Consider the following 11,209-nt stretch of genomic DNA (forward strand, 5'->3'; position numbering starts at 1 on the left):
TTAAATGAATGAACGAGTGAAGTCCTTCATGGCATCTTCATAGCCGAATGGATAGCTTCCTCCTGGGTGATCCATGGCAGTTTATTTACTCCTGTATGCAGTACTCTTCCTGGTTGTGGTGGTTCAGTACATCAGTGGTCTCCAATGAACATCAGCCCCTTTGTGGTCCCTCAAGTGTAAATTCCGGGATTGGCCACGTGACTTGCTTTGGCCAATGGTACGGTAGCAAGTGTGCTGGGCACAGAGCCTTGGTAAGTACTTGAATGCTGGGGTCTGTCCTCTTGGGACACTGTCTCTTAAGGTCTTGAGTTACTCTGTAAAGAGGTCCAGCTACCATGATGAAGAGAAGAGACCACACAGAGGGACAAGTGAGCCCAGCCAGCCCCCTTTTCCAGCCATTCCAGCTGAAGCCCTAGAAATGTGAGAGAAGACGCTCTCTTCACTCACCTTCCACCACAGGAGATACCAGGTAGGGCGGAAGAACCACCCAGCTGAGCCCAGCCCAGAGGGCAGAGCCAGGAGAAATATGAAATCACTTTAAAAATAAGTTTGATTTGCTTACTTCAGCAGTAAGTAGCTGAAACACCAGCTTACCTTCCATTATGAATGGTCATGTGTGAGTCTATGACCCAGAGCCCAAGGCAAAGAGCTGCAACATAGTTCCCTTTGTCTTTCGCACTTTGCCCGGCATCCCACACAAATTAGAGTCAATAGTTCATTCAGAAGTTTATTGAACTTCTCTCCAAGCTAGTCTCTGTGCTACTTGTGTGTGTGATGGAGAGGGTGCCAGTCATTTTCTCCGTGATCTTTAAGGTCATCCCAGAGGTGTCAGTAGGGCCGTTTCCCGGCTTGTCCTTGGTCACAGAGCTTGTGAAGGTGTTCCCTGGGTGGGGACAGTTGGACTGAGGAAGGACATGAGGCTCAGGCAGGAGGAAATTCCTGGCTGTGTTAACTGAGTATGGAATGTGCTGGAGGGGCACCTCGCTCGTGCACCTCTGCCAGCTCGGGGGGGTGCCACAGGGGAGGCTTCCTGGCCTGGAAGGTTTTTGCAGAAGTCCTCTGTGCCTTCTCTGCAGCCCTATCTCCGTTCCTCCACCCCTCTGGCTCCATCTCCCTCACAGACTTGTTTTTCTTTATCTGAGTCCCTAAACGTCCTCATCCCTGTAATGCAGAGGCGATATCTGCTTGCAGGGCAGTTCTCGGGCAGGGCCACATGGGGTGGGGTGGGGTGGGGTGGGTGACCATGGCTGGCACATTGTCAGGCACCTTAAAACAGGCCCTAAGTAAATGGTGTCTGAGTCATTTCCTGGGGAACCCCCACCTTGCTCACAGCTGGGTCCAGCCAATGGGAGATACCAGTGGGGCTGGGCAGGCAGGAGGAGGGAGAAACCAGGGTTCTTCTCCCCTTCTCCCTGGCAGGGGGTGGGGTGGGAGCTGACCCTCCTCTGTCGTGCTGGCACCTGCCGACAGCTCTCCCTCTGTGCCCCAGTGCCCAGCAGGCAGCCCCACACCTGAGTCAGCCTCTGGGCTCAGGCAACACCACCCCTTGTCCTGGGGCAGCAGAGGTCTCCCCGTTGCTGCTGCTGGTTTCTGGGTTCCCTGCCTCCTGCATGGCTTCCCAGCTCTTCAATCACCTGGGAGACCAACTCCTTGTATTAAATTCTGTCAGTTCGAAATACCTACAGTGGTTTCAGTTTTCCTGGCTGGACCCTGGCTGGTACACATGGTAAGTATTCAGATCAAGTATGCAGTAAAGGGATAACTCAGCAGGCTTGGGTAGCCCAAACCCCGCACATTCCATGGAAAGCACTGCCCTTGACTGGCTCCTGGGAGCTAACCTATAGACTCTTGGAATATCCCGCCTGGTAAGAGTGCCTTTGTGTACCTGGAGTCTGGGGCCACGCCAGACAGCTAATGCTAACAATGCGATTTATGGTGAATGCTTATTTTTATTTTCCTGGGACCTTGGGCCACACTGTTTTAGTTCGACGTGGTTGGGGGGTTGGTAGTAGAGACCGAATACCTGTGGTCAGTCATGGGGTTGCTCCCTGCCTACAAGACTGGCCCTCCAAAAAATCCCCGAACTCTGAGGCTCAGATGAGCTTCCCTGGTTGGCCACATTTTGTGCACATTGTCACACATGGTCGCTGGGAAAACTAAGTGCTGTCTGCAGGTCTCCTCTGGGTGAGGACAGCCAGACGCTCTCACTTGGTCACTCCTGGACCCTGCTCTGTACATTTTTTCCTTTGCTGATTTTACAAATTAATTTATTTATTTATTTATTCCTGGCTGCATTGGGTCTTCGTCGCTGCGCGCGGGCTTTCTCTACTTGCGGCGAGTGGGGGTTACTTTTCATTGCGGTGCACAGGCTTCTTGCTGCAGTGGCTTCTCTTGCTGCGGAGCATGGGCTCTAGGCGTGCTCCATACGTCAACAGGCATCTACTGAACTCTTCGACTAAGTGACCACTCGCTAGCCAGGGAGTGACCAGAGTGGGTTCGTGTGGGTGAGGCCACTCTAGCTGCAGAGTGAGGGAGGACCAGGAGTGAAACAGGGCGACTGCAGAAGCCCAGAGAGACAGGCTGGCGTGTGGTCCGGGGGGGCTCAGTAGTTGCGGTGCACAGGCTTAGTTGCTCTGCCGCACATGGGATCTTCCTGGACCAGGGCTCGAACCCGTGTCCCCTGCATTGACAGGCGGATTCTTAACCACTATGGCGCCACTTCCGAAGTCCCTCCTTTGCTGATTTTAATCTCTATTCTTCTGCTATAATGAACTGTAACCACAAGTTTAACATTTTTTCTGAGTTGTATGAGTCCTCCTAGCAAATCACTGAAGCTGAGGGTGGTCCTGGAGACCCCCAACACGCTAATTAAACAGGAAACTTTGCTCTTCCCAGAGACAAAATGTCTAGGGTCCCCAGAACTTAAGTAACTTAACTGAACTGGATGCAGGTTCCACTAGACTCCAAAGGCCTGGACCCCGTCACCACACACCATGTACTGCCTCTGGCAAGGACGGAGCAGGGGGTGAGGAATGTGGAAGCAGGAAGGCCACCTGACTGAGGAGCTGAAATAGGGACGGCTGAGGCCCCTCCTGACTCCAACGACTCATAAATCCATACGCCAATAGGCATCTGTTGAACTCTTCGACTAAGCAACAATTTGCTAGCCAGGGAGTGACTGGAGAAGGTTCGTGTAGGTGAGGCCACTGGAGCTGCAAAGTGAGGGAGGACCAGGAGGGAACCAGGGCGGAGGCAACTGCAGAAGCCCAGAGAGACAGGCTGGCGCGTGGACCGGGGGTGGCAGTGGGGAGAGAGAGGCTGGGTGGATTCAAGCCACCAAGGGAAATGGCTGTTGGGCCTCTCCACTGGGAATCCCCCCACTTCCCCAAACCGGTGGCGTCCCGGCTTCAGCACTGTGGTAGGTGATACAGGATAATTAGAGTGAGAAACACAGCATCCTCTGGTCCCTTCCTTCCCCTTGCTTCACCCACCCCAGCAAATCATATCACGTCTACTTCTGAAATCGATCTGCAAGGGCCTTCTTTTCTCTCTCTCCACCTCCACCACCAAAGTCCAGACTGGCGCCCCCTTTGCCTCTGCACCACCTGCTCCGTCCCGGGATGCCTGCCTGGCTACTTCCTTCTCATCCCTCTGGCTTCGTGCAAAATGTGGCTCCACAGAGAAGCTTTCCCTGCCCACCCAGGGAGAGGAGGCCACGCTGTCCTCTCCTACAGCCTCCTCTTTTGTTCTCACTTACAACTTTTCTCACTTTCTCCGACAATCACAGCTAGGACTTGTTGAGCATATACTGTGTGCCAGACACTGCTTGAAGCATATTACTTCATGTTAGTTCACTTGGTCCTCATTTACCCAATTCCATTTTAAATTAACTTTACAACTAAGGAAACAAGTTTAAAACTATTGCCTCAACAAGCCTGCGGGCACGAGGAGGGCAGGGAGCCTGCCTGTCCAGGTTATTGCTGATCCAGAAGCTGGGAACACAGCCTGGTCCATAAGCAGGAACTCTGGATGCATTTGCTGGAGAGACAGAGAAGCATGCGGATGGACTGGATGTGGAGACGGGGGAAGGAAGGTGTTGAGGATGGATCTCGGTCTCTGGGTGAGGCAACGGGGTGGTACCGTTGACAGAGGTACGGAGGTCTGCCGGGTGAGCCGCTGTGCAAACCCTGTGCAAAGCCCTCTCTGAACGTGGGCTGGACCTGATTACTTGATTCTACCAAGTAGGACATGACAAAAGTGATGTGATGTCACATCTGTAGTTAGATTACAAAAAATTCTGACTTCCAGCTCACTAGTAGACTCGCTCTATTGCCCTCCTGGTTTGCACACTCTAAGGAAGTGAGCCGACACGTGGAGAGGACCGCATGGCAAGGGGCCGAGGGCAGCGGCTGGCCCAAGCCACTGAACGACAGAGGCCCTCGGGCCAGTGGCACACGAGGAACTGAATCCTGCCAACAGTCATGCAATTTTGGAAGACCTTTCCCCAGCCTTCAGATGAGACCCCAGCCCCTGTGCAGCCTCGTGAGAGAGCCTGAAGCAGAGGACCCGGCTGAGCTGGGCCCAGATTCCTAGCCGCACAAACTGTGAGATAAGAAATGGATGGTTTTTTATTTTTTATTGTGGTGAAAAGCACGTAGCATAAAATTTACCATCTTAGCCATTTGAAGTGTCCTGTTCCGTACTGTTAACGACATGCATGTCGCCCCAGGGCTGAACTTGCTGGGGGTTGCCAAGTCACGGGCCCTTTACAAGCTGCACCAGGGTCACCCTCCAGGGGAATGCCAGTACCAGGTCCCTGCACATGAAATGTGTCCCCGCCTTAGTCACACAGTGTGACTTGTGTACACGCCACGATACCGTGCGTGCGTCTTTTAGCTGTTCATGCAAAGGCAGACTTGCTCTGGGGCCTTTCTGACTACAAAATCCGCAGAACCACGTACAACCCAAGGCTGGTGGGCCCCGTGGGGTGGGTGTAGGGCTCGGAGGGCTCATCACAGGCACTCCCTGTTGGTTTATCGAGCTGTCGCTATTCTGTCACTGTCCTCCAGTCTGCTGGCAGGTGGAGATGTGCTCAACCCTTTCTATTTACTGTCACCAGCTCCTGGTGAGTCACTAATAAACGATCCGGCCCTGCCACCCCTCCTGGAGGGTGAGAGCCTGCAGAGGACTGCTTCTCCTCCTACTTTGCAGCGACAGGAAAACTGTCTCTGGGGAACCTTGAAGCTTTGTGGCAGGCCTCTCAGGCTTACAGCCACACAGCCAGAGAAGAGCAGGATGGGTGTTAATTTTGTTGCTTGGGAACCGAGAAGCCACAAGAAGCTGAGCTGCCTGACACTCCCAGGCCGGGGCTCTTTCATCACACAAAAAGAACACCATGCCTTTGCGGGCGGACACTGATTTGACTGCAGATGTTATGTTTTTCTCCTCAGTCAACCAGCAGTGATCAACATGAAGGAATGTCTCATTGCAGAAAACGAATAAACGTGGGATCGCTCAGAGCAGGGCTGGAGTCTGGGCTCTGTCATTCATTCATCCCACTGCTATTTACTGACCACTTATTATGTGCCACATGTCAGGAATATGCCAGACAAGGAGCTGCCTTAGCAGCTGAAGGTGGAGAGATGACAGTAAACAAGTGTGATGGTTAACTTTATGTGTCAACTTGACTGGGCCACGGGGCACCCAGATATCTGGTCAAACATTACCCTGGGTGTTTCTGTGAGGGTGTTTTTGGATGAGATTACGTTTAAACCACTACACTGAGTAAAGCCAACTGCCCTCCCCGACGTGGGTGGGCCTCACCCAAACAGCTGAGGGCCTGAGTAAAACAAACAAAAAAAAAAACTGAATGAGAGGGAACTAAACCTGCCTAACGGCCTTTCAAACTAAGATATCAGCTTTTTTCCTGCCTTTGGACTCAAACTGAAACATCAGCTCTTCCTGAGTCTGAAGCCTGCCAGTCCTCAGACAGAAACCACTACTCAGCTCTCCTACTCTTCAGCCCTTTGGACTCGGACCACAACTTAATCATTGGCTCTCCTGGGGTGAGTCTGCTGACTCACCCTGCAGGTCTCGGGACCTGCCCACTCCCATAACTGCATGAGCCAATTCCTTACAGCAAATCTCAACCTCTCTGTCTCTCTGCCTCTATATATACACACACACAAACATACACATCCCATTATTTCTGTCTTTTTGGAGAATCTTGACTAATACGACAGGCCAACAAATGATCAATTCGGACAGTGATAAACTGCCATGAAGAAAGTAAAACAAGACCGTGGAAAAGAGAAGGGGTGGTACTTTAGCCACAGAAGTCAGGAACGCCTCTCTGAGCAGGTGGCCTTTCAGCTGACCACAGCAGGAGAGCAACAGGCACATAAAAGCTGTAGGGGACTGGCTGGGCAGAGGCCTTGCCCACAGGGCAGGGTCACAGAGAGCTGGAGGAACAGGAAGAATCCCAGAGAGGCTGGAGGGGACCATGGCAGGAGAGTGAGGCAGGATGCAGGGTGTTAGGGCCTCACAGGCCACGGGGAGGAGTCTGGATTTTATTCCCAGTGTGAGGGGAATCGTCTGGAAGCTTTTCTACTTTTTTGGGGGGGAGGACCGCACCTCACAGCATGCAGGATCTTAGTTCCCTGACCAGGGATTGAACCCATGCCCCCCACAGTGGAAGCACGGAGTCTTAACCATCGGACCACCAGGGAAGTCCTGGAAGCTTTTAAGAAGTTGTTAACCCTCTGGCTGCTTTGTGTCCCTAGCTTGCTGTGTGATCTTGAGCAAATGAATGTACCTCTCTGAGCTTCAGTTTCCTGGTGTTGTTGTGACGATCAAATGAGATAACGTAAGAGAATGAGTTAGCGTCCCATGTGGCGCAAAGAAGCGGCTGTGGAAATGTCAGTTTCTTTTGCTGGTTGTTCAACGGGGGCACTGATTGGTAAATGCTGACACTAGAACTAGCTGGGGAAGTAAAACTGACATGAACTTTCTGGAAACAGGGGCAAAATGTATACCAGAGATGTTTATCACAATGTCGTTTACCCGTGGAGAAACTGGAAACAGCTAAACGCCTGAGAGGAAGACGCTTTGGTGCATTAAAGCTAGAGGCGTGGGGACTTCCCTAGTGGTCCAGTGGTAAAGAATCCACCTTGCAATGCAGGAGACACAGGGTTGATCCCTGGTCAGGGAACTAAGATCCCACGTGCCGCAGGGCAACTAAGCCCATGCGCCACAACTACTGAGCTCGGGTGCCTCAACGAGAGAGCCTGCGTGCCACAAACTACAGAGCCCACGCGTTCTGGAACCCCTGCACCACAACTACAGAGCCCACGCGCCCTGAAGCCTGCACGCCACAACTAGAGAGGAGAAAACCCGCACGTCACAACTAGAGAGAACCCCACGCACCACAACTAAGACCCCATGCAGCCAAAAATAAATAAAATTTAAAAATAATAAATACATCTTTAAAAAAAAAAACTTGTAGTCAGACAGACTTGGGTTCAAACTTTGGCTCTTCCGCTGCCTCCCCCGGGCAACTTTTGTCAAATCATCAAATTCTGTCAGCTTCAGTGAACTTGGAAAATGGAGACTGTGAGAATTAAATTAGAGAGCTTGTGCAGCCCATAAACACAGTACCTGGCACCTGTCAGAGACACTGGGGGAAATGCAAGTACCAAGGTTACCTTTATTTTTTTAATTTATTTATTTTTCATTTTATTTATTTTTGGCTGTGTTGGGTCTTCGTTGCTGTGCGCGGGCTTTCTCTAGTTGCGGTGAGGGGGGGGCTACTCCTCGTTGCAGTGTGTGGGCTTCTCATTGCAGCGGCTTCTCTTGCTGTGGAGCACGGGCTCAAGGCGCACAGGCTTCAGTAGTTGTGGCATGCGGGCTCAGTAGTTGTGGCTCGCGGGCTCAGTAGCTGTGGCGCATGGGCTTAGTTGTTCCACAGCACGTGGGATCTTCCCAGACCAGGGCTCGAACCCGTGTCCCCTGCATTGGCAGGTGGATTCTTAACCACTGCGCCACCAGAAAAGCCTGATTTAATTCAATTCTAATTAAAATCCCATGGTTTGTCTATGGAACAAGCAGAGGCAAGACATGCTCTGAGAATAAGATGGAAGGACTCGCCTTCCTAGATACTAACATCAATGCTTATCCTGACTATGATGATTAACGCAGTACGGAACTGACACAGGGATAGACAGATTGACAATGATACAGAATAGGAAGCCCAGAAACAGACCCACAGAGATGGCCCTTGATAGATAACATACAAACAGCATATAAATGGAAGTTTGATAGGGGGCAAAAATGGCCTTGCAAATCAGTGTGGAAAGAAAGGATTATTCAATAAAATGTGTTAGGCAATTGATTATCCAAATGGAAAAAAAATGAAATTGACTCCTTACCTCACACCACACACACAAAAAAAATTATGATGAAGTCAGAACTTAAATGTGAAAGGCAAATTTAAAATCTTTGGAAGATAACATAAAACTGTGCTGTTCGATACAGCTCAATATAAAAAAACCAAACAACTCAATCAAAATATGGGCAGAAGACCTAAATAGACATTTCTACAAAGAAGATACCCAGATGGCCAACAGGCACATGAAAAGATGTTCAACATTGCTAATCGTTAGAGAAATGCAAATCAAAACCACAGTGAGGTATCACCTCACACCAGTCAGAATGGCCATCATCAAAAAGTTTACAAATAATAAATGCTGCAGAGGATGTGGAGAAAAAGGAACTCTCCTACAGTGTGGGTGGGAATGTAAATTGGTGCAGCCACTATAGAGAACAGTATGCAGGTTCCTTTAAAAAAAAAAAAACTAAAAATAGAACTACCATATGATCCAGCAATACCCCTCCTGAGGGGTATATCAGGAAAAGACGAAAACTCTAATTCAAAAAGATACTTGTGGGTCTTCCCTGGTGGCGCAATGGTTAAGAATCCGCCTGACAATGCAGGGGACACGGGTTCAAGCCCTGGTCCAGGAAGATCCCACATGCAGAGCAACTAAGCCCGTGCACCACAACTAGTGAGCCTGCGCTCTACAGCCCGAGAGCCACAACTACTGAGCCCACACATCGTGACTACTGAAGCCCACACGCCTACAGCCCGTGCTCCGCAGCAAGAGAAGCCACTGCAATGAGAAGCCCACTAGAATGGCTATAATCAAAAAGTCAATAAATGTTACTGAGGATGTGGAGAAATTGGAAACTTTAATACACTGCTAGTGGGAAAATAAAGTGGGGCAGATGCTTTGGAAACCAGGCAGTTTTGCAAAAAGTTAAACAGAGTTATCATATGACCAGCATTTCTACTCTTATATGCTCCAGAGAAATGAAAACATGTGTCACACAAAAGCTTGTACACAAGTATTCACAGCAGCATTATTCACAAGAGTCAAAAAGTGGAAACAGCCCAAGTGTCCATTAACTGATGAATGTTAAATAAACAAAATATGTGTGTGTATATATATATATATTCATAAATGCAATATAATTCAGCAATAAAAGAGAATGAAATACTGATTGATGCTGTGACATGAACCTTGAAAACACTATGCTAAGTGAAAGAAGCAGACACACAAAAGGCCACATTGTATGACTCTATTTACATGAAATACCCAGAACAGGCAAATCCACAGAGACAGAAAGTAGATCAATGGCTGGGGCGGAGAGTGAGGGATGGTGAATGACTAGTAATGGAGACAGATTTCTTTGGGGTAATGAGAATGTTCTGGAAGTAGTGGTGATGCACGCTCAACTGTTTGAATATACTAAGAACCACTGAAGTGTACACTTATAAAAGGGTGAATTTTAAGATATGTGGATTATATCTCAATTTTTCAAAACGAGTAATGTTAACAAAAAAAATACCACAAGCAGGTTATTGATATTGGTACAACCTACTAATCTTATTCAGATTCCCTAATTTCTCCTGTACTTTCAGTATCCTGTGTTTCTACAAAGGACTCAGCAATTATCATGAAGAATGTATATTAAAGGGACTTCCCTGGTGGTCCAGTGGGTAAGACTCCACACTCCCAGGGCAGGGGGCCCCGGTTCCAAAATAAATAAATAATAACTAAAATTTTTTTTTAAAAAGGAATGAAGTACTGATACATGCTGTAATATGGATGAACCTTGCAAATATTTTTTAAAAAAAGAATGTATATTACAGTTTAAAAATAATAAAAACCCTACAGTTACGTATTAGCTTATACAGAAAACTGGACACACAACCCACAATTCTCATTATAAAAATGAGGTATTATAAAAATTGCCCTTGGTATATAGTTCTATAGAATTAATATCATAATATAAAAGGATATTTATCTCAACACACTTTATCTGTACTTCACGGTCTTAACACAACAACGAAAAACTCTGGGGTTCTTTTCTGGCTTTTAACCATGAGGCATACTTATTTCACCTTAATTATGAACACTTTTACACCCTGCTTTTCCCCTTTAACGTCTCATTTTGTTTAAGAAGTTTGGACACTGCCTCCCAAGTCCTCAGAAATATCCCTTTAGAAGGGTGTGGAATGTTTCATCCGATGGATGCACCACAATCCCCTTAGTCATCCCTTTACTGCTGGGCATTTAGGGTGTTTCCAATTATCTTGCTCCAAACTGCTGCAGTGAGCAACTTGATTTTCTTCCTTTGGATGATTTCCTCCGGATAAGGAAGGGGTGGGGTTCCTGGTTAAAGATTTTGCACATCTTTCCGGCTCTTGACAATTTCACGTTGGCGCAAGACCCCCGCCCCCCCTCCCCCGCGGCCCCCGGGCCCCAGCTTCTGCAAAGCAGGACTGCAGAGGCGGGCGCCTGTGCGTCCGGGGTCCCGGCGCGTTGCGGTCCACGCCCCCCGCACCTTGGGCACCGCCCGCGCCCCGGCTCACCTGGACTCCTCCCCTCGGGCCAGGGGACTCCGTCTCGGTGTCGCGCAAGTCCTCACCTTGGCCTCGGGGTGTCTTCCCAGGTCCGTGGAGGTAACCCTGGGCGACATCCGTCTCTCCTTCGCGTCCTTTCCCTCCCCCAGCGCCAGGCGGCGCATCCAGTAGGTGCTCGATAAATACCCACAGATTTCAAGAGCAAGTTAACGTTGCCGCGCCGACCTTTCACGCTAGTCAGATCCCTAGAAGTTAGCCAAGTACCAAGCAGTTCGCACCGGGAGC

The 11,209-nt window shown here is 49.3% G+C and overlaps 1 protein-coding gene across 1 annotated transcript in view; it reads right to left on the minus strand.

The window, feature by feature from the left end:
* The window catches only part of CNBP (CCHC-type zinc finger nucleic acid binding protein), a 48,880-nt gene extending 37,765 nt beyond the window's left edge, over positions 1-11,115 (minus strand). The window contains exon 1 of the mRNA XM_082663802.1: positions 10,934-11,115. The gene's annotated coding sequence lies outside the window, so the exon portion shown is untranslated. The remainder of the gene's footprint in view (positions 1-10,933) is intronic.
* Positions 11,116-11,209: the final 94 nt, after the last annotated feature.

This window comes from Grampus griseus (genome assembly GCF_964374135.1).
Source record: "Grampus griseus genome assembly, chromosome: 10".
Lineage (NCBI taxonomy): Eukaryota > Metazoa > Chordata > Mammalia > Artiodactyla > Delphinidae > Grampus > Grampus griseus.